General features: G+C 42.5%; 1 pseudogene; it reads right to left on the bottom strand.

The window, feature by feature from the left end:
- Positions 1 to 8,997: 8,997 nt before the first annotated feature.
- LOC102874471 lies at positions 8,998 to 11,475 on the bottom strand (annotated as a pseudogene).
- Positions 11,476 to 21,380: the final 9,905 nt, after the last annotated feature.

Genomic DNA, 21,380 nt, shown 5'->3' with positions numbered 1-21,380 from the left:
CCAGAACATGTAAGTTTGTGTGTTTGACTTTTCTCATTTGGAATAATGGTTTTCCATTTTATCCATGTTGTTGTTATGTGCCATCGAGTTGCTTGCAACTCTTAGTGACCCTGTGTGCAAGAGCCCTAAGCATCATTCTATCCTGTGCCAGCCTCACCCTCTCAAACACACGCATTCCCACCACTCCACTCACAGAAACTATCCATGTCATTGAGGGTCTTCTCTCCTGCACTGTCCCTCCACTCTCCCAAACATGATGTCTCTCTCCAAGGACCAGTCCCTCCTTGCAACATGCCCAAAGTATGTCGGATGAAGCTTCAGAATCCTTGACTCCAGGGAACATTCTGACTTCACCCTCTCCAGGACAAACCTGTTTGTTCTCCTAGCAGTCCATGGTATATTCAACACTCTAGGGAAAACCTAAATTAATACTCTTCTCCAGCACCACAGCTCAAAGGCATCAATTCTCTCTCTACCATCCCTATTCATTGTCCAACTCTCCAATGCATAGCATATAATTAATTGCAAAGTCTATAGCCTGGATCAGGTGCACTTTAGTCTCCAGCCTGACATCATTGCTCTTCAGTACTCTTGAGAGGTCCCTCACAGCTGACTTTCCCAATGCAATTCGTCTCCTGATTTCCTGGCTGCTGTTACCGAGAGTGTTGACTGTGGAACCAAGTAAGTTAAAACTGTTTACTATCTCAATCTCTTCACCATCCATACTGATGCTGCCAGTTGGCCCAGTGGTGACTGCAGTCCTTGACTTTCTGGAGCAAGTGCTTCAGGTCCTCCTCAGTTTCAGCAAGCAGGGTTGTGTCATCCACATAATGCAGTTTGTTGATGATTCTTCCACCAATCTTGATGCCACATTCCTCCTTGTACAACCCAGCATCTCAGATGTTCTATTCTGTATACAGATTGAAAAACTATGGAGACAAAATACATCCCTGACAGACCCCTTTATTGATTTTGAACCATCCAGCATCTCCCTGCTCTGTTCTAAGACTTCCTCTTGGTCCAAGTATAGGTTTCACATTAGCACAATCAAATGTTCTGGAATTCCCATTCTTCCCAGAGTCAGCCATAGCTTGTTGTGATCCTCACAGTCAAAAGCCTTTGCATAGTCAATGAAGCACAGATAGACATTCTTCTGGTATTCTCTGCTTTCTGCCAAGATCCATCTAACATTAGCTATACTATCCCTAGTACACTTCCCAACTTTGAATCGTGCAGTGTTCCCTTGCTCTGTTCTGACGACTGCCTCCTGGTCCAAGTATAGGTTTCACATTAGAACGATCAAGTGTTCTGGGATTCCCATTCTTCTCAGAGTCAGCCACAGTTTGTTATGATCCACACAGTCAAATGCCTTTGCATAGTCAATGAAACACAGATACACATTCCTCTGGTATTCCCTGCTTTCAGTTAACATCCATCTAACATTAGCTACAATATCCCTAATACCACAAACCCTTCTAAATCCAGCCTGGACTTCTGGCAGTTCTCTTCTGATGTGCTGTTCGTTTTTGGATAATCTTCAGTAGAATCTTGCTTTCATGTGAAATCAATGAGATTGTTCTATAGTTTCCACACTCTGTTGGGTCACCTTTCTTTGGGATGGGAACAAATATAGATCTCTTCCAGTCAGTTGGCCAAGTGGTTGGTCTCAAGATTTCTTGACACAACTTGGTGAGCACATCCAGGGCAGCATCTGTTAACTGAAATATGTCAATTGGGATACCATCTATTCCTGGGGCCTTACTTTGTGCCATTTCCTTCAAAGCAGCCTGAACTACTTTCATCACCATAGGCTCTTGCTCATATGTTGTTTCATGAAATTCTTCTGTGTCTGCCAATTCCTTTAGATACAGTGACTCGGTATATTCTTTCCATCTTCTTTTAATACTTCCTGGATCATTTAATATTCTGCTGAAAGCATCCTTGCTTATAGCAACTCGAGGTTTGAATTTGTTCTTCAGTTCCTAGAGCTTAAGAAATGCTGAGCGAGTTTGGCCTTTTGATTTTCTGACTCCAACTCCTTTCACATTTCATTGTAATATTTTACTTTGTAATCCCATGTTGCCTTTTGAAATCTTCTGCTCAGCTCTTTAATATCTTGAATTCTTTCTTCTGCTTTGGATTTTCTGCGCTCCACTGCAATTTTCAGAGTCTCTTCTGACATCCATTTTGGTCTTTTCTTCCTCTTCTGTCTTTACAGTGACCGTTTTCACTCTTCCTGGATGATACCCTTGATACCCTCCCACAACTCATCTGGTCTTCGCTCATTATTGTTCAAGGCCTCAAACCTGTTCCTGAGATGGTTCTCAAATTCAGGTGGGATAGACTCAAAGTCATATTTTGGTCCCTGGGATTTGGTATGCCAGGGATGCGTTCTATCTCCAAACCTTTTCAACCTATATGCAGAACAGATTATCCAGGAGGCTGGGCTCTATGAGGAGAAATGTGGGGTCAATATTGGTAGATGATCTATCAACAATCTGCGTTATGCAGATGACACAACCCTGCTTGCTGAAACTGAGAAGGACCTGAAGCACTTGCTGCAGAGGGTCAAGGAGTACAGCCTCTAATATGGATTGAGGCTCAATGTCAAGAAGACAAAGATTCTCACCACTGGACCAATTGGCAGCATCAGAAGGGATGGTGAAGAGATTGAGATCGTTCATAGCTTTAGTTTGCTTGGCTCCACAGTCAACACTCTTGGCACCAGTAGCCAGGAAATTAAAAGGCATATTGCCATGGGAAAGTCTGCTCTTAGGGACCTCTCCAAAGTATTGAAGAGCAGTGGTGTCTCTCCGGAGACTAAGGTGCGTCTGATACAGGCCATGGTCTTTGCAGTCACTTGTTATGCATAGAGAGTTGGACAGTGACCGAGGAGGATAGAAGGAAAATTGATGCCTTTGAGCTGTGGTGCTGGAGAAGAGTATTGAGAGTACCGTGTACTGCTAGGAAAATGAACATATTTGTCCTGGAGAGGGTTTAACCAGGTGGCTCCTTGGAAGCAAGGATTCTGAGGCTCTGTCTAACATACTTTGGACATGTTGTAAGGAGAGACTGGTCCTTGGAGAGGGACATCATGATTGGGAGGTGGAGGGACAGCACAGGAGGGGAAGGTCTTCTATGAGGTGCATTGATTCGGTGACTGGGGTAATCGGGATGGGAGTGTCAGAGACAGTGCAATTGGCACAGGACAGAGCGGAGTTTAGGGCTGTTGTACATAGGGTCGCTATGAGTCACAAGCGACTCGATGGCACATAACAACAACGTCTCTAGTACCACGATCTCTTCTAAATCCAGCCTGCCCATCTGGCAGTGCTCTGTTGACATATTGTTCCAAACGATTTTGGATAATTTTCAGCAGAATCTTGCTTGCATGTGGTATCAATGTATTGTTCGATAATTTCCACACTCTTATTAGGTCACCTTTCTTTGGAATGGGAACAAATATCCATCCCTTCCATTTTATCCATGTTGAACCTTAAAATATGGGTGTGTCAGTATTTTCTTTTTTGCTGAATGTTGTTAGGTGCTGTTGAGTTGACTGTATTTCATAGGAACCTGTTAAGGACAGATTGTAATCTTGGCCTCTCTGGCCCTGTCCTCACAATCTCTGCCGGGCCAATGTGGTAGTAGTCACTGTTGTTTTTTCACCCACCCTCCACTTTTCCCAGCATGATGTCTTTTTCCTCCTGACAACATGCTCAAAATATTCAGAAGAAGTTTCACACTCCCTGCCTTGAAGGAGCACCTTCTTTCAAGACAAATTTGTTCTTTTGGCAGTCCACGGTAAATTCAGAAAGTGAGCTCCTGAGGCCTAGTGGGTAAGGAATTGTGCTTTCAACCGAAAGGCAGGCAGTTTGAATCTACCAGCTACTCCTTGGGAGAAAGATAGGCAGTCTCCTCCTGTGTAACTTAGAACCTATGAAAAGTCACCAGAGTGTTGAACTCAACAGCACTGATTTGGAGTTTCTGTCAACACCATGATTCAAAGGCATTAACTGTTTGATCTTACTCTTTGAAACATTTGAAAAGACCATAACTTGGGTCAGGCACATGAGTCTTTAATATTCTTGCCCTGTATAGAGGTCATTGACAGCAGATTTTTCCAGTACAAGCATGTCTTTTTAGTTTTGTTGGGGTTTTTTTTTCCCCCCATCTTTTTTTTAATTGGTTTATTTACAAAGTTCATATACATTGTTTTTCTTTTTTTCTATTTCCAACTTTTTTTTATTAAATTTTAATGAACATTTACAGAGATTTTGGATTTCCATTCATTCATTGTTGCACTATTTTCTCTACCCACCCATTTCGTTCCTCTTTTTTTTTCCTCTTGAAAGTCTGTTTTAATTGTCCCATTGCCACAATGCTTGTCAAAACCAGTTCTGATTAATCTCCATTTTCAGTGTGTCCTTTGCCATTCCCTATCACTCCTCTCTGAGAGAGATTTAACCCTGGTTCATAAGGAAAAGGGGACGGCATATTCTCTTAGCTACTTCCTGCTTAAAAGGGACGCTGTAGGTTTCAGGGGTCTTTTTAGTTTTTGACTACTGCTACAATGGGTGTTGATTGTTGATCCAAGTAAAATGAAGTCATTCACAACTTTGGTCTTTTCTCCATCATGATAGTACTTACAAGGTACTGGTGAGGATTTTTGTAATCTTGATGTTGAGGTGTAACACCTGTTGAAGATTAGTCTTTGATTTTCTGTAGCACGTGTTTCAGTTCTTCACTTTCAGCAAGGATGATTGTGTCATCTGCATAAAGTAGGCTGTTGGAGAGACTCCAGTCCTGATGCCACATTCCTTTTTTCACATAGTCCAGTTTTTTAATTATTTGCTCATCATGCATATTGAGTTGGTATGTTGAAAGGATACAACCCTGATATACACCTTTCCTAATTTTAAACCAAGCAGTATAACTTAATTCTGTCCAGCTGACTGCTTTTTGGTCCAGTTGCAGTTTTCATAAAATACTCCTTACCGCTAAGATACCAGAGCCCCCCATTTTGCTGAATAATAATTTAAAATAATATTTCCCTGTTTTATCTTACTTCTTTTATTGCTTCTTATTTCCTCCTTTTTTGTTTTTTAATTGTGAGTCTATATAAATCTAACAAAAATGTTATTTCAACCTTTTTTTTATTATATGTACACTAATTAGTTCATTTGGAGAGTTCTGGTGGCTTGTAAAAAGTAAGAAGTTGTGCTGCAAACTGAAAGACTTATGATTTGAATCCTCCAGCTACTCTGTGGCTATGCAAACGCCTTTGACTTTGTGGATCACAACAAATTGTGAAATTGTGGAAATCCCAGAATACTTGGGGATCTTAGAACACTTGATTGTGCTCATGTGAAACCTATACTTGGGCCAGGGGGCAGTTGTCAGAACAGAGCAAGGAAACACTACATGGTTCAAAATCAGGAAATGAGTATATCAGGGATGCAACCTCTTTCCATACCTTTTCAATCTATATGCAGAACAGATCATTCAATATGGGGAGGAATATGGCATCAGGATTGGAGAAAGACTCATCAACCTACATTATATAAATAATAACAATCTTGCTTGCCAAAACTGAGGAGGACCTAAAGCATTTCTGCAGAAAGTCAAGGACTGTGAGAGTCTTCAATATGGATTGAAGTTTAACATCAAGAAGACAAAGGTTTTCAGGAGCTCTGGTGGCCTAGTGGCAAGAAGCTACACTGCAGTCCCATAGGTGAGTGGTTCGAAACCACCAGATGCTCTGCTTGAGAAGGAGGGGCAATCTCTTCCTGTACCAGTCAAAGCTAATTTGACGGTACATGAAAAAAAAATATTTTTTTTTAAAAAAGAAAAAAGTTTTCACCAGTAGGCCAATTGGCAGCAACATGATAGAGAAGAGATTGAGGTTGTTGACAATTTCAGCTTGCTTAACTCCACATTCTACACTCTTGGCACCAGCAGTCAGGAAATCAAAAGACTAATTGCATTGGGGAGGTCTTCTGTCAGGGACCTCTCCAGAGTGCTGAGGAGCAATGTCAGTCTAGAGACTAAAGAGTACCTGATCCAGGCCATGGTCTTCGCAATTACGTGCTATGCATCAGAGAGCTGAACAATGATCAGAGATGCTGGAGAAGAGTCTTGAACATACCATCGATCACCAGGAGAACAAATAAGTCTGTCTTAAAGAGGGTTAAACCAAGTTTCTCCTTGGAGGCTAAGATTTTTTTTTAAATTGTGTGTGTGTGTGTGTGTGTGTGTGTGTGTGTGTACTGTCAAATTATGTCCGACTGTTACAGGAGAAAATTGCCCCTCCTTCTCCAGCAAAGTGGTGGATTTGACTCACATGCCTTCGGGATTGCAGCACAGCTTCTTGCCACTGCTCCCTGGAGGCTAAGATTTTGAAGCTCCGTCTCACATACTTTGGGGACATGACCAGGAGGGACCAGTCCTTGGTAAAGGATATCAAGTTTGAAAGGGTCAAGGGACAGCACAAGAGAGGAAGAACCTGGATAAGATGGATTAACACAATAACTGGGGCAATGGGATTTGATGTGTCAGAGTCAGTGAGACTGGCTCAGGGAAGGGCTCAGAGCTGTTGTACATAGGTTCACTATGGGTAGGGGTTGACTCAATGGCGCATAACAGCAACTCTGTGGCCAAAATATGGGTAATCTCCTTTGCAATTTACTGCCTGCAAAAATCCTGGAGGATCAGCTATGAGTCCATTTTGACTTGGTGCGTGGCAACAGTAGATTCAGTGAATAAGGAAGGCTGAAGAAAAATCTATGCCTTTGAAAAATGCTGAATATCCTGAAGCACTTGCTGCAGAAGGTCAAGCACTGCAGCCTCCCGTGTGGATTGAGGCTCAATATTAAAGATTCTCACCACTGACCACTTGGAAGCATCATGATAGATGGTGAAGAGGTTGAGATTGTTAACAGCTTTAGTTTGCTTGGCTCCATAATCAACACTCTTGGCACCAGCAGCCAGGAGATGAAAATATGTATTGCGATGGTAAAGTCTGCTGTTAGAGAACTCTCCAAAATCTGGACAGCAATGATGTCACTCTGGAGACTAAGGTGTACCATCATCTTTGCAATCACTTGCTATGCATCAGAGAGCTGGACAATGACAAGAGAGAATTGATGCCTTTGAGCTGTGGTGCTAAGAGAACAAATAGATTCATCCTAGAGAGGGTGAAGCCAGACTGCTCCTTGAAGGCAAGGATTCTGAAGCTTCGCCTGACATACTTTGGACAACTTGCAAGGAGGGACCAGTCCTTGGAGAGGGACAGTGCAGAAGAGGAAGACCCTCAACGAGGTGGATTGATTTCAGTGACTGGGGTAATGAGAGTAGGTGTGTCGGAGACAGATTGGCACAGGATAGAGTAGGGTTTAGGGATGTTGTACATAGGGTTGCTATGAGTGGCTGGCGACTTGACAGCACATAACAACAACATCCCATGGACTGCCAGAAGAACAAATCTGTCTTGAAGAGTTTTTACAGGCAAAGATGGTGACACTTCATCTCACCTTGAGTTTATTTTCAGGAGGAACCAGTTCCTGAGGGAACACATCATGCTGAGAAAGGTAGAGGGTCAATGAAAGATAGACTGACACAGGGCCTGGCTCATGGGCATAATGCTTGGGAGCGCAGGGTTCAGACCTGGTGTTCCTAGGGTCTCTCAGAGTTGGAGTCAATTTGATGGCATCTAACAAAAACAATAGGTTTATTGTGTCTAATATTCCCTCTTTTTGGGTTTTTTATCATATGCAAATATCTCCCCTTCTCAGGGTGGCTCATTCTACAGCAACAGATACCAGACCTCTTTTTTTTTTTTTTACCAGACCTCTTTTGATTAAATAGAAATCAAGAGGAACAGGGTTAACTAAGCCAGTGGGTTGGGCTGGTCACCAGGGCTCCCAAGACTTCACCCACCATCCATCCACTGCCCTGTGCTCCTGGTCTGGGAGTTGTTTCTATGGAGTTGTAATAACAGGCAACAGGGGCTTCTGTTCATGCCTGGTGGACTGATTTAAATGCAGATCTGAGAGAGGCCTCGGATAACACTGCAGTGTGAAGTCTGGTGTATGAAGCAGCTCACACCAAGAACTCAGTAAACAATGATTTGAATTAGAATAGAGATGGTTTGCAGAAACTATAACTGGATGATAACAATAACGAAAGGTCATTCATTCACTCACTACACCCTATGCACCTACTCTGTGCCAGCTACTGCTCTCAGCCTCCTCAGGCAGTGAGGGGAATGTGCAGGGCCGGCTCACATCACACTGGCTCATGTCAGCTGACTTTGTGCATCTCTTTCTAGTGCCTCTCTAGTAATGTTATGCAGTGAGCCACAAAAGAGGAGTGTGTTAATACCACAGGAACCAACAAATGCTACAAATCAAGGCCTATGCTAGTCACCAATGCAGTTTACCAGTTTACACAATTCCAGCCCTCCATGACCTCTTAGCCCAGGGGATGAGCCTGACCAAAGACTTGGCCTCATATTTTGTGGAACACCAGGCCAGCCTTCCAGAAGCTACTATTTAGAACACTGACAAAGGACTCCTCTCAGAGGGTTACACAAAGATTCACCTTTTAGCTCGAGATTCTGTCTTTTGGGTTCTAGTCATTCCACAAAACATAAGAGTTGATGTGGCTGCTAGTCAAGTTCGTTCTTCCCCCCTGCCCAGACACATAGAACGTTAGAAGTGTCTTTATTACCACTTCTTTTTTAAATTATTTTTTTTGTGTGTACTGGCAAATCATATCTAGCTGGTACAGGTATTACCACATCTTATTAAGTACCAGCTCAATAATTTAAAAAAAAAATTCAAATCTCCCTTTCATAACCTCCCTGTATTCCTGATAAGGAATTTTTACAGTAAAGGCATGCTCGCTTTGCCCCTCATATAAAACTTTATGAGATGAAGGCAGTGAACTGTGGACATCTTGCTGTGAAGGACCGTGGCTGTGGGAACCAGGTCTTCTTCACTGGCCAGGTCCTGAAGGACTCTTGTTCATGAACTGTCTGTTCACAAAGGCAAGCCTACCATTTACTCAGCTTGTCATTCTGAGGGTCAAACTGTCACAAAGCCTCAGCCCTGTCTCTTGTCTTAGGTGATGTAAGTAGGCACACATCACTTCATCTTCCTGTTTGCAGCCTGGGCATGGCGTTCAGTGGGAAGCTGGATTCTCCAGGAATGGAGAAATTAGTGATCCCTATGGTGTTTCTATCTCCCCTTGGCTTTTGCAATTGCACTTCTGGAGTTTCTTTAGGCATTCAGAAATGTAGAGAGTGATACAGAATATCAAGGTCCTATCTGCTTCATTCTTAATTTCATAGTTCTTGAAGAAGACACAGACCTTTAAATAATAGATGACCTCATCCGCAATGTCTGTATCTTTTGTATGGGTAGAAACTACCCATCTTTCTCCCACTAAGCAGCTGGTGGATTTGAGCTGTGTGCCTTTGGGATTGCAATATAGCTTCTTGCCCCTGGACCAGCAGAACTCCCTGATGTATCTTTTGTCTCTCAGCACAGAGCCTTTGAACTGACTTCTGATAGGTGGAAGCGCCTAATGAGCTTGGTGTTGGGATCCATGAGGGAAGAGTGGTGGCGGCATTTTGGTGGCACCAGGCTTGGACTACTGAGTGTCTGCCACAGCAAGGTGCTTCCAGTTTGACTGTCCAGGTGCAGTAGGCGGACGTGACCAACTTCTCTATCTTTGGTACTTGTGCATGGCCTGGATGGAAACTTTGTTGTTGTTGTTAAGTGCCGTTGAGTCGCAGGTGAGTCCACAGGCAAGCTTTATGGAAGTGGATGCCACACCTCCTTCCACGCTTGTTTTAATCGGGGCCTCCACCCCACTCTCTGTCCGCATTGGGTAACCAACCATTAACACATTTGACACATCAGTGTCACAGTGTTCAGCTTCACAGCAACCACAAGTTACAGCTGTACGGCAACTTGTACACCAGGGCTATACAACCTAGAGGAATGTCTGAACAAAAACAATGAAAGACAGGCCCAAGGGCCGCAGATTAAAAGTCACCCACCTTTGGCTTGGTAGCATCGCTTTCTGTCCACTGGGCCAGCTGATCTCTTGCTCTCTCTGTTGATGTTATTGTTGTTAAATGCCGTCGAGTCACAGGTGACTCATAGCGACCCTATGAAGGAGAGTCCTCAACACTTGGGTGTCTTTCATCCTCTCCAGGGGATGGAACTTTTAGGATCTCAATTATTTCCTGAAATGAATTAATGAGCTGGTGGTGGCTTAGAGGTAAGACATTGCACTGCCAATGCAAAAGTACGTGGTTCAAATCCACCAATTGTTTGGTTTTTTTTAAAAAAAATTATTAATTTTAATGAACATTTACAGAAACTTTGGATTTCCATTCATTCATTGTTGCATTTTTCTCCCTGTCCACCCCTCCCCCCACCAACTGCTTCTTAAGAGAAAGATGGGCAATAAACTCCCATGTAATTTACTGCCTCTGAAAACCCGCTGCAGGGTCAGCTATGGGTCCGTTCCAACTGGATGGAACACAAGAGCAACATTTCAGGGAAACAGTTGCAGAGAGGGAGAGTTTCCTAACAGTTTGGTAGGACTTTGAGCATGAACCAGTGTGGCAGGGTGTGGTCCATGGAATTGGACTTTGTGCCTCTAATCTGAGAGCCACAGTAGCATAGCTATTAACTTCCCATCAAAGAGGCCAGAAGTGAAGGTTTCCCAGTCCTGGGCAGTGGGTGGAGGCAGCCACAGTTGGGTCTATGGGATGTGCAGAGTTCAGACTTTGAGCCTGCCTATCAGGCAGATCCAGGTTGAAATCTTCACCCCATTACATACTAGCCAGGTGACCACACCAACAGCCCTCTAAGCTTCAGTCATACTGTTTGAGGCTGTAAAATCAGTGAAGATAACAGACTGAAGTGAAGTACCTCTCAGGATGTTACTGGTCTATCAGGAATGTCACTCGGCTAACTTTGAGCCGGAAGGGAGAAGATAGGTGGCCTTCTTGGACTAAATCTGCACTGCGCAGCCCCTCACCTATACAGGGGGCCTGGTCACATCATATCTCCTACTTCATGAGACCCTCCTAGGCACTCAGTCCTCACAAATGTCCATATGGATGCTCAAAAATGTCGACATGAATGTTCACAGCACCGCTAATCATAACACTTGGGTGATGGTTAAGGTTATGGGTCAAATGCCTTTTCTCCAATTGAGCAGTTATGATGTAGATGAGTCCTTGATAAAATCCACTATAAAGGTGCTCTCCATGATGTAAGCAGCTATGAGCAGTCCATCAGTGGACGGGCAGTTTCCTTGGTGGTGTGAACAGGTGACACATCTTTGCATTATGCCTGATAGGATCCTACGTCTGGCTCATCATCACCGTCCAACCCCCAGTTCTTTGGACTTGAGCCAGTAGCCCACTGCATTGCCCTCCAGTTTTAGATCCATCAGCCTTTGAAGCCGGCAGCCTGCTGCTTGACCCATCAATCCTGGCTGTATAAACCCTCTGAGGCTACATAAGACAATGGAAGCATCTAGCCCAATGGATTTGGTTAGCCTCTAAAGCCTAATGAGATAAACATAACACGTGTTTTCAGTTATGCTCACTCTCTCTCCTTCTCTCCGCAACTTCTCTCTCTCTCTCTCTCCACTAGGCCATCAGTGCTCCGTATATGTATAGGTATACGTATATGTATATATAGGCATATGTGTAAGCTTTGGTGGCCTAGAAGCTTTGTGGCCTAGTGGACAGATGCTATGCTGCAATCCCAAAGGCTTGTGGTTCAAATCCACCAGTTGTTCAAGGGAAAAGGGTGGACAGTCTCCTCTCGTGCAATTAAATTGCCTCTGAAAACCTACTGGAGGGTCAGCTGTCGATCCTGACATGATGGCACACAAGATGTTGTTGAGTCAAGCACAGCTCATAGCAACCCTGTGAACAAAAGATCTGAACCCTGTTATAGCCTGTGCCATCCTCACACTTCTGTCACACAAGAGCCTGTTGAGGCAGCCATTGTGTCAATCCATATGGTTGAAGGTCTTCCTCTCCTTCATGGACCCTCCACACTTCCCAACATCATGTACTTTTCCACGGAATAGCCCCTCCTAGCAACATGCCCAAAGTATGTGAGGTGAAGCCTCATCATTTCTGCCTCCAAAGAACACTCCGACTGAACCCTCTCCAAGACATATCTGTTCTTTTGGCCTTCTATGGAATGTTCAGTGCACTTCTTTAACAGGAATAAGATTGTCTACGTTTGTGCAAGAAATCACTGGAGAAGCTCAAGTATTGGCAGTCAAAACTAGGGCAGATTGTGGGTCAGACCATCAATTACTCATTACTTATATGCAAGTTCAAATTGAAGCCAAAGAAAATTAAAATAAGCCCACAGGAACCAAGACATGATATTGAATCAATTCCGTCTGAATTTCAAGATCATCTTAGGAATAGGTTTGAGGCATTGAACACCAATGATCGAAAACCAGATGAGTTGTGGGATGTGGGTTGGTTTCAAAGATATCCATGAAGAGAGCAAAAGGTCACTGCAAAAACAGAGGAGAAAGAAAACATTGAAATGAATATCAGAAGAGACTAAAAATTGCACTGGCGTACTTGCTTTGGTAGCACATATAACATTGGAACAACAGAGAAAAGATTAGGTTGGCCTCCTGAGCAAGGATGACAAGCTAATTTGTGAAGTGTCCCATATTTTTTAAAGTAAAAAAAAAAAAAGGAAAAAAATATTGCACTGGAGCATCGAGAAACCAAAACAAAAGGAAAACATGCCAAAGTAAAAGAGAAGAACAGATTTCAAAGGGCAGCTCTGGAGGACAAAGGAAAGTATTATAATGGAGTGTGCAGAGAGCTGGAATGGGAGAATAAAAAGGGAAGAACTCGCTCTGCATTTCTCAAGCTGAGAGAACTGAAAAACAAATTTAAGCCTCATGTTACAAAATTCAAAGGTGCTAAGGGAAATATATTGAATGACCCAGAAAGTATCAAAAGAAGGTGGAATCACTATACCAGAAAGAAAACTGATTGACACTGAAACATTTCAGGAAGTACCATATGAACAGGAGCCAATGGTAATGAAGGAGGAAGTAGAAGCTTCATTGAAGGCATTGACAAAAAATAAGGCCCCAGGAATTGATATGATACAAATTGACAATAATATATATAGACAGATGTAAATAGATATGTTAATCCTCCAGTGGCTTTTCACAGAGGAGACTGCCTATTTTTTTCCCATGGAGTAGCTAGTGGATTTAAACTGTGTATTTCAAGTCTTTCATTCATAGGGTCACTATGAGTTGCCTACAACTTGACAGCATTTAACAACAACATAGAGAGAGCTCTTTTGGCCTAGTGGATAGAAAGTTATGCTACCAAGCCAAAGGTGGGTGATTTTAATCTGCAGCCCTCAGGCCTGCCTGGTTTTACTTGTTTTTGGTTGGTCATTCTTCCAAGTGGTATAGCACCGGTCTGCCCATTTTCTGTACAGAGGTACCTCTTGATTGCTGTGATGCTAAACACTGTGACACTGATGTATCAAATGTGATATTGATCACCCATGGTCGACAGTGTTTGGTGGAACTTCCCGATTAAATAAGCTGGAAAGCAGGAGAGGCATCCACTTCTGAAATAGCTTGCCTCTAGAAACTCTATGAACATGGAGAAAACAGTGAAAGTTATACAAGTGTTCACGTCTTTTGTTCACAGGGTCACTACGAGTTGACTATGACTGGACAGCACTAAACAACAACACCACAACCTTCCGGTTAGCATCACAACTCCTTACCACTAAGCCACCAGAGCTCCCTTAGATCGAACACTGCATGGTTTAAAGTCAGAAAATGTATCCTTTCTCTGTTGCTATTCAGTCAGTTATACAGTCTGTAGCTTGAGCAAATCATTCCAGAAGCTGGACTATATGCAGAAGAATGCCCCATCAGGATTGGAGGAAGATACATCAACAGTGTGTGTTATGCAGATGACACAACCTTACTGGATGAAAGTGGAGAAGGCTTGAAACATTTGCTGCAGAAGATCAAATACTACAATCTTCATATAAGTTACAACATCAAGAAAACAAAAATTCTCACCACTGAACCAAGAGGCAACATCATGATAGATGGAGAAAAGATTGAAATTGTCAACGACTTTATCTTAGTTGGATCCACAATCATCACACATAGTAGCAGCAGTCAAGAAATCAGAAGATGTGTCGCACTGGGAAAATCTGCTATCAAGGACCCCTCCGAAGTACTAAAGAGTCAAGGCGCACTTATCTGGCCATGGACTTTTAAGCTGCAACTGAAATTGGATAATGAATAAAGATGACAGAAGATGAGTAGATGCCTTTGAATTGTCTTGGTGAAGAGTACAGAATAAATTCCAGACGTCCAAAAGAACAAACAAAGCTGTCTTGTAGTAATGCAACCAGGGTGCTCCTTAGGCGGAAGAACGGTGCGACTTCACCTCATTTACTTTGGGAATATTTTCATGAGAAATCAATCTTTAGAGAAATAGTTAGAAAGGTAGAGGCCCAAGGAAAGGGAGAAAAACCCTCAGAGTGAGATGGATTGACCCAGGGACTACCAAAATGAACATGAGCTAAGTTCAGATCCGTCATTCACAGGGTTGCTATGAGCCATAACTGTGGTAGCCTAATGGTTAAGAGGCTGTGGGGCAATTCCAAAGGCATGCAGTTCAAATCCACCAGCAGCTCCATGGGAGAAAGATGGACCACCTCCTTGCATGTGATTTACTGCCCCTGAAAATCTGTGGGAGGGTCAGCTATGAGTTGTTTCTGACTTGATGTCATACAATAGCAATGACAAAAACAGCATACACACACACACACGGAACTCTGATGGTGTAGTCCACAGAGAGTTGTGCCGCTAGCCCAAAGGCTCTCTGGCAGTTCAAATCCACCTGTGGCTCTGCAGGTGAAAGATGGGCAACCTCCTCCTGTGTGATCTATAGCCTCAGAACGCTTGCTGGAGGTTTCCTCTCTGGAGAAAGAAATCAGGATGGTGTGAGAAATCTTTTTCTCTATGTAGATAGTTGGATAGATAGATAGATAGATAGATAGATAGATAGATAGATAGATAGATAGCACACACACAATAACACACACACTCACACTCCTTTAAGTTAGTTTTTTTTAGAGAACCAAGCTTAACACAACTTCAAACCTGGAAACAACCCAATGTCCACAAGCAGCAGGATGGAAAATAAAGTGGTGTGTGTTCACATCATGGGTTACCACACAGCAGTGAGAGTGAACAAACTATAGCCAGAGGTCACAGTGCTGACAAATCTTACTGATAAAGGCAATGCTGAGGGAAAGAAAGCATGCGCACGAAAGCCCGTGGATTCCATTTCTGCTGTTAATTGCTCCTGTGTCAGCTCTGACTAGCATGGCAACCTTACATTTAACCACAAAGCAAAACGTTGCCCGGTCTGCACCATCTTCATGACTACTGGTATGTTTTGAGCCCACTGTTGTGGCTGTTGGGTCAATTCATCTTGTTGAGGATATTTTTTTTTCTAACCCTCTACTTTGCCAAACATGTTCTTTCAAGTAATTGATCTTAATAATGGCTCAACAGTAAGGAGCTGAAGTCTGCCATCTGTGCTTCTAAAAAGCATTTGGGTTGTATTTCTTCTTCTGAGATTGATTTGCTGGTTCTGGCAGTCCTCAGTATATTTGGCATTCTTTGCCAATATCACAATTTGAATGCACTGATGCAGCTTTTCCTTCTTCATTGTCCCACTTTCACAGATATGTGATGCATGTGAGAAAACTAAGGCTTGTGTCACGTGTGCTTCAGTCATCAAAATGCCATCTTTGCTTTTAAAAAACTTGCAAGTACAAAATTAGACAATTTCAATCTATGGAGTTAAAAATCAAGGTGGCAGGTACCCTGGGGTAATGATGGGATGTGAGAGGGTCCTGGGATGCAATGATTTGCTTCTTGACCTGGGAGCTGCTTATACGAGTGTGTGGTATTTGTGAAAATTAATCAACCTGCACGTGTGTGATTTCCAGAATTTTCTGTTTTATTAAAAACAAAGCAAAAGCAAATAAACAACCCATTCTTCAGCTCTTTCCTTGGTCCTTACCACCAACAGTGGCTCAGAATGTTTTGCATACCCAGGCCTCCTGTCAACCTTACCCTCCACCTAGCACCTCATCCTTCCTCTCTTCTCCTCACATGTTTCGTCAGTTACACTTTCTTGTGGGGCATTTGCTTATATTGTTCCCTCTACCTGGAAAGCTCCTTGAATTGTATTGTTAAAAAATGTATTTCAGGGAAGCTCTGGTGGCCTAGTGGCAAGAAGCTGTACTGCAATCCCAAAGGTACACAGTTTAAATCCACCAGATGCTCTGCCGGAGAAGGAGGGATAATTTCCTCCTGTACCAGTCAGATCTGATTTGACGGTACATGCACAAAAAAATAATAAAATAAAATTTAAAAAAATGTATTTCAATAACATCAACAAATGGGGCCAAGTCCTTGTGTATATCAAAACCTTTTCCAGTAAGGGGAAAAGAAAACCTACAGACTGGGGAAAACATATGTCATTTGGTAATGACAGCTCACACAAGGGTCTCATAATGAAAGTTTGCAGAATACTACAGGGCCTCCACAAGGAAAAGACTGATAATCCAATCACAAAACGGGCAAAAGATATGGAAAGACCTTTCACAAAGAAAGGCATTCAGATGGCCAACAGACACATGAAGAAATGCTCAAAATTACTGGCAATGAGAGAGACGCAATTCAAAACCACAATGACATACCATCTCACCTCAATTGCAGAGGCAAAGTTAAACAGGACAACAAACAATAAATGTTGACTAGTATGTGGAGAAATTGGAACTCTCATACACTGTTGGTATGATATGTTGAAAAAGCTGAACATAGAGATTCTATATGACCCATGTATTAAATGGCTGGGAATAAACTCAGACACAAATAAAGATTTGGACACCTAACCTATGCTCATAGCAGTGTTATTCACAATAGAGAGAAAACAGAAACAGCCTAGATGTTCATTAACAAATGAATGGGTTGAGAGATTTGATACATTCACACAATGGAATATTATGTAGCACTAAGGAGCAATTATTTTGTAAATTACTATACAATATGGGAGATGCTAGAGAGAATTATGGTGAGTGAACTAACTTGGTCTCTTAAGGACAAATACTGCATAAGACCATTATTGGTAGAAGAGTTACTAGTAAGATGCAGTTAAAAGTCCCAAAACGGAAAGGGAGGGGAACAGGGGAAAGGAGTGTGAGGAGGGGAGAAATCACTAAGATAGACAGACTTTGGTGGTTGAAGGGAAGGGGCAAAGGAATTAGGAAAGATTCAATGGGGACCTGAAAAGATGGAGTAATAATAGGCATAGATCAACGGTGATTAATTTTTTTTATTATTTTTTGTGCGTGTACCGTCAAACCAGAACTGACTGGTATAGGAAGAGATTGCCTCTCCTTCTTCAACAGAGCATCTGGTGGATTCGAACCGTGTACCTCTGGGATTGCAGTGCAACTTCTTACCACCAGGTCATCAGAGCTCCCAGGTGATTAATTTTTTAAAACACAAAGTATATGAATGATCATACTGAGCACAATGTAAATGAAGAAATGTGTGAAACACAATGTACATGAATTAAACATAATGTATACAAATTCTGTATGCAAACTCATATAAAATATTTTTTAATATGAAAAAACTATTTCAACTTAGCCAGGTCATGAGTGTCAGTATCATGTCATTATCCTATTTTGTAAATCCTAACCTCTTTAATGCCCATGAAGCAAGATTAGAAGCAGTGTAGTAATAATTCCCCAGAGAGTATTTTGAGAAGTGATTAGCCACTCAGTTGTAGTGAGTTTAGGGTGAGAAACAGCATTCTTATACAGGTCACTCAATCTGATATAAAGGGAGTGATCCTGCTGTATGATATAGTGAAAAGAGTGCAGGTGATGTGGAGGTGACCACATCTTCCATTAACTCCATAAGAGGAAAGAGTCCCATGCACAATATATTCAGTGTACAAAACCAATCCTGACTAGACATGCCACATGTACTCCTTGACCCTACCTCTACCAATTCCAACATCAGCTGTCTCTCCTAGAGCTCCTGCTGTTCTGTGGCTGGGTCTGCTAATCTTTTGCAATGGCCATACAGAACATACAGAACCATAGTCATGGTTACAGGGTTTAAGCACTATCATAATAGATAGAGAAAAGGTTGAAGTTCTTAATGAATGATTTCATTTTACTTGGATCCACCATGAGCACCCATGGTAACAGTGCCAACTCGAAAGATATGTTGCATTGGCAAAGTCTGGTGTCAAGGACCTCACCAGAGTTCTAAAGGGCAAGGATGTCAGTTTAAAGAGTCAGGTGCAACTGATCCAAGGCATGGTCTTTCCAGTTGCTTCCTATGCATCTGAAAGTTGACCATGAAAAAAGGATGACAGAAGAAGAATTGATGCCTTAAAAAGAAGAAGAATTGACGCCTTTGAATTGTGATGTTGGAGAAGAATACGAAGGGCAACTAGGGTGCTCTTTAGAAGCAAGTATGGTGAAACTTTGTCTTACATACTTTGGGTGTGTTGTCAGGCTGGGACCAGTGAGATTTCCATATTAGCAAGTCTCCAAACTTGCTCAGTTTACGGTTGGAAGGATGGCAAGATGACCATTCCCACGATTAGGGTCTACCCTCCTTCTTTGCATGTTTCCATGCAAAAGAAAGGTACTGTTCCCCTCATTCACAACATTAGCATACCACCCAGCTACCTGTCAAAGCAATGGGCTAGGAAAGCCATTTTGACAATCACTCATTGTCCCACAGGTTTACATCACCTTTTGTCTTACAAGAGAGAAAAGGAGAATGAAGCGGGACCACCATACTACATAGGAAGACAGGCAGGAGTGGAGCATTTCTGTTGGAACTAGGTTCCTGTACTTAGAAATTCCTAGAACTTAGAGACACAGAGAGAGCCTTACCCTAGAACCAAACCCTGAATTTCGATTTCCAGCCGCCTAAACTGTGAGAGAATACATTACTGTTCATTCAAAATCATCCATTTGTATTAGTGTTCTAAAACAGAATGTGTATGAATAACCAATATGTTTTGTATGTTAGGTGCCATCAAGTTGAGTTTGATTCATAGTGACCCTATGAACAACAGATATGCACCCTGTCCAACCCTGGCCATCTTTATCATCCTCGATACACTACGTCAGTCCCCCTGGTTGAGAATCTCTTCTTCGCTCTGCCTCCATCTTTCCAAGAATGATGTTCTTCTCCAACCCTCTCCTAGAAACATATCCAAAGGTTGTGTGTGAAGCAAAGCTTCATCAGATTTGCTTCCAAGGAGCATTCTGACTGTACCCTCTCCAAGACATGTCCGTTCGTTCTTTTGGCAGCCCATGGGATCTTCAGTCCTCCTGTCCAGTGCTGTTGTTGTTGATTGTCTTTGAGTTGAGCACAACTTATAGCAACCCTGTGAACAAAAGGCCTGAACCCCTTTACAACTATTGACATTTATCAAAGTTCATAGAGTTTCCGGAGGCATGTTGTTTGGGAAGTGGATGCTCCTGTCCAATACCACAGCTCAAAGGCATTGCTTCTTCTCTGTCATCCTTATTCATTGTCCAACTTTCAGAAGCACAGTAAGTGACTGGAAAGACCATGACTGAATCTTAGTCTTTAAACTGACAGCATTGTTCTATAGGCCTTTGGAGAGGTCCCTAACAGCAGACTTTCCCAATGCTAAACATCTATACATCTGATCTTCTGACTTGTGCCACCAAAGGTGTTGATTGTGGATCCAAGTCAAGTAAAATCATTGGCAATTTCAATCTCTTCTTCATCTATCATGGATCCAAGTCAAGTAAAATCATTGGTAATTTCAATCTCTTCTTCATCTATCATGATGTTTTCTATTATTTCTGTTATAATAACTGTATAACTAAGACACATAGCAAGTCATAGCGACCCTCTATACAACACCTCTGAAGCCTGCCCTGTCCTGAGCCTGTGTGACTCCAACACACCTACTTACATTGTACTATAAGTCACATGTGACTCAATGGTACCTAACAACAATACAAAAACTAAGACACTAATTTTATAGTTCATTGTCCTTATAATTTCCTGAGGAATATCCTCCATGGACACAGAACACTCTGGAGTTGGGCAGACCTGAGTTTTAGGAATTTTTTCTTTTTTTCACCATAATAATGAGCTTGATATATGTTTGGAAAAATTTCCTCACAAAGCAGAATTTTTCTTTTTTTAAGCAATACATTCATTCCTTTCTCAAGTCCTTGTTTCCAAGATGCTGAAGAAAAGGAGAAACAACAGTCATGCTAAAAAGGACCATGGCCACATGCAGCTTATTTGCTGCATGAACTGTGCCCACTGCATGCCTAAAGACAAGGCAATTAAGAAGATAGTAATTCAAAATATAGTAGAGGCAGCTGCCATCATGGGCATTTCTGAAGCAAGTGTCTTCGATGCATATGTGCTCCCAAAGCTCTATGTGAGGGGAGCTCTGGTGGCCTAGTGGCAAGGAGCTGCAGCTACAATCCCAGAGGCTCACGGTTTGAATCCACCAGATGCTCTGCCGGGGAAGGAGGTACAATCTCCTCCTGTACCAGTCAGATCTGATTTGACGGTACACTCACACAAAAATAATAAAATAAAAATTAAAAAAAAGCTCTATGTGAAACTGCACTATTGTGTGAGCTGGGCTGCTCATGGCAAGGTGCTCGTGAAGTAAGAAGGACAGAACACCTCCACCCAGATTTAGATCTACAGGTGCTGCCCCATGACCGCCACCAAAGCCCATGGAAGGATGTGATTCCTTAAAGGCTCAAGAAAAAACTCATCTGAAAATAAAATGGCAATTATACTTAAAAAAAATCATAGGCACTTTGTTTCCTAACATCAATTACCAATGATTAATATAATCAATGATAATGTCTAAGCAACCCCTTATTGTGCAACTCTGTCTTTCTAGGGTCATTTGGTCATTAGAGAAGCAGCTGCTAATCAGAGAAGATGCAGCCCAGATTTAGGAAGGCTGCCCTCTCCCGTGGGACTATTCTGGGAAGTTCACAGCCTGATCCTCACACCCTGTTTCTCAAAGGCTAATAATGGCAATGCCTGAGGTAGCTGAAGGCAGGTGACAGGGATGTGAGACCAGGCGACTCAGGCAAGTCCAGTCTAGGCCAAGTGGGGGCCTGAGCACAGGTGAGCTCAGTGGTAGGTTTTGAATCTTCATTATTCTCACAGTTCCCCCTACAGCTGTGGCTCCA

Source organism: Elephantulus edwardii, unplaced genomic scaffold (assembly GCF_000299155.1).
Source record: "Elephantulus edwardii isolate Elephantulus edwardi_28Jun2011 unplaced genomic scaffold, EleEdw1.0 scaffold00116, whole genome shotgun sequence".
Lineage (NCBI taxonomy): Eukaryota > Metazoa > Chordata > Mammalia > Macroscelidea > Macroscelididae > Elephantulus > Elephantulus edwardii.
Note: the sequence above shows the minus strand (reverse complement) of the source record. Positions and strands in the feature narration are given on the sequence as shown.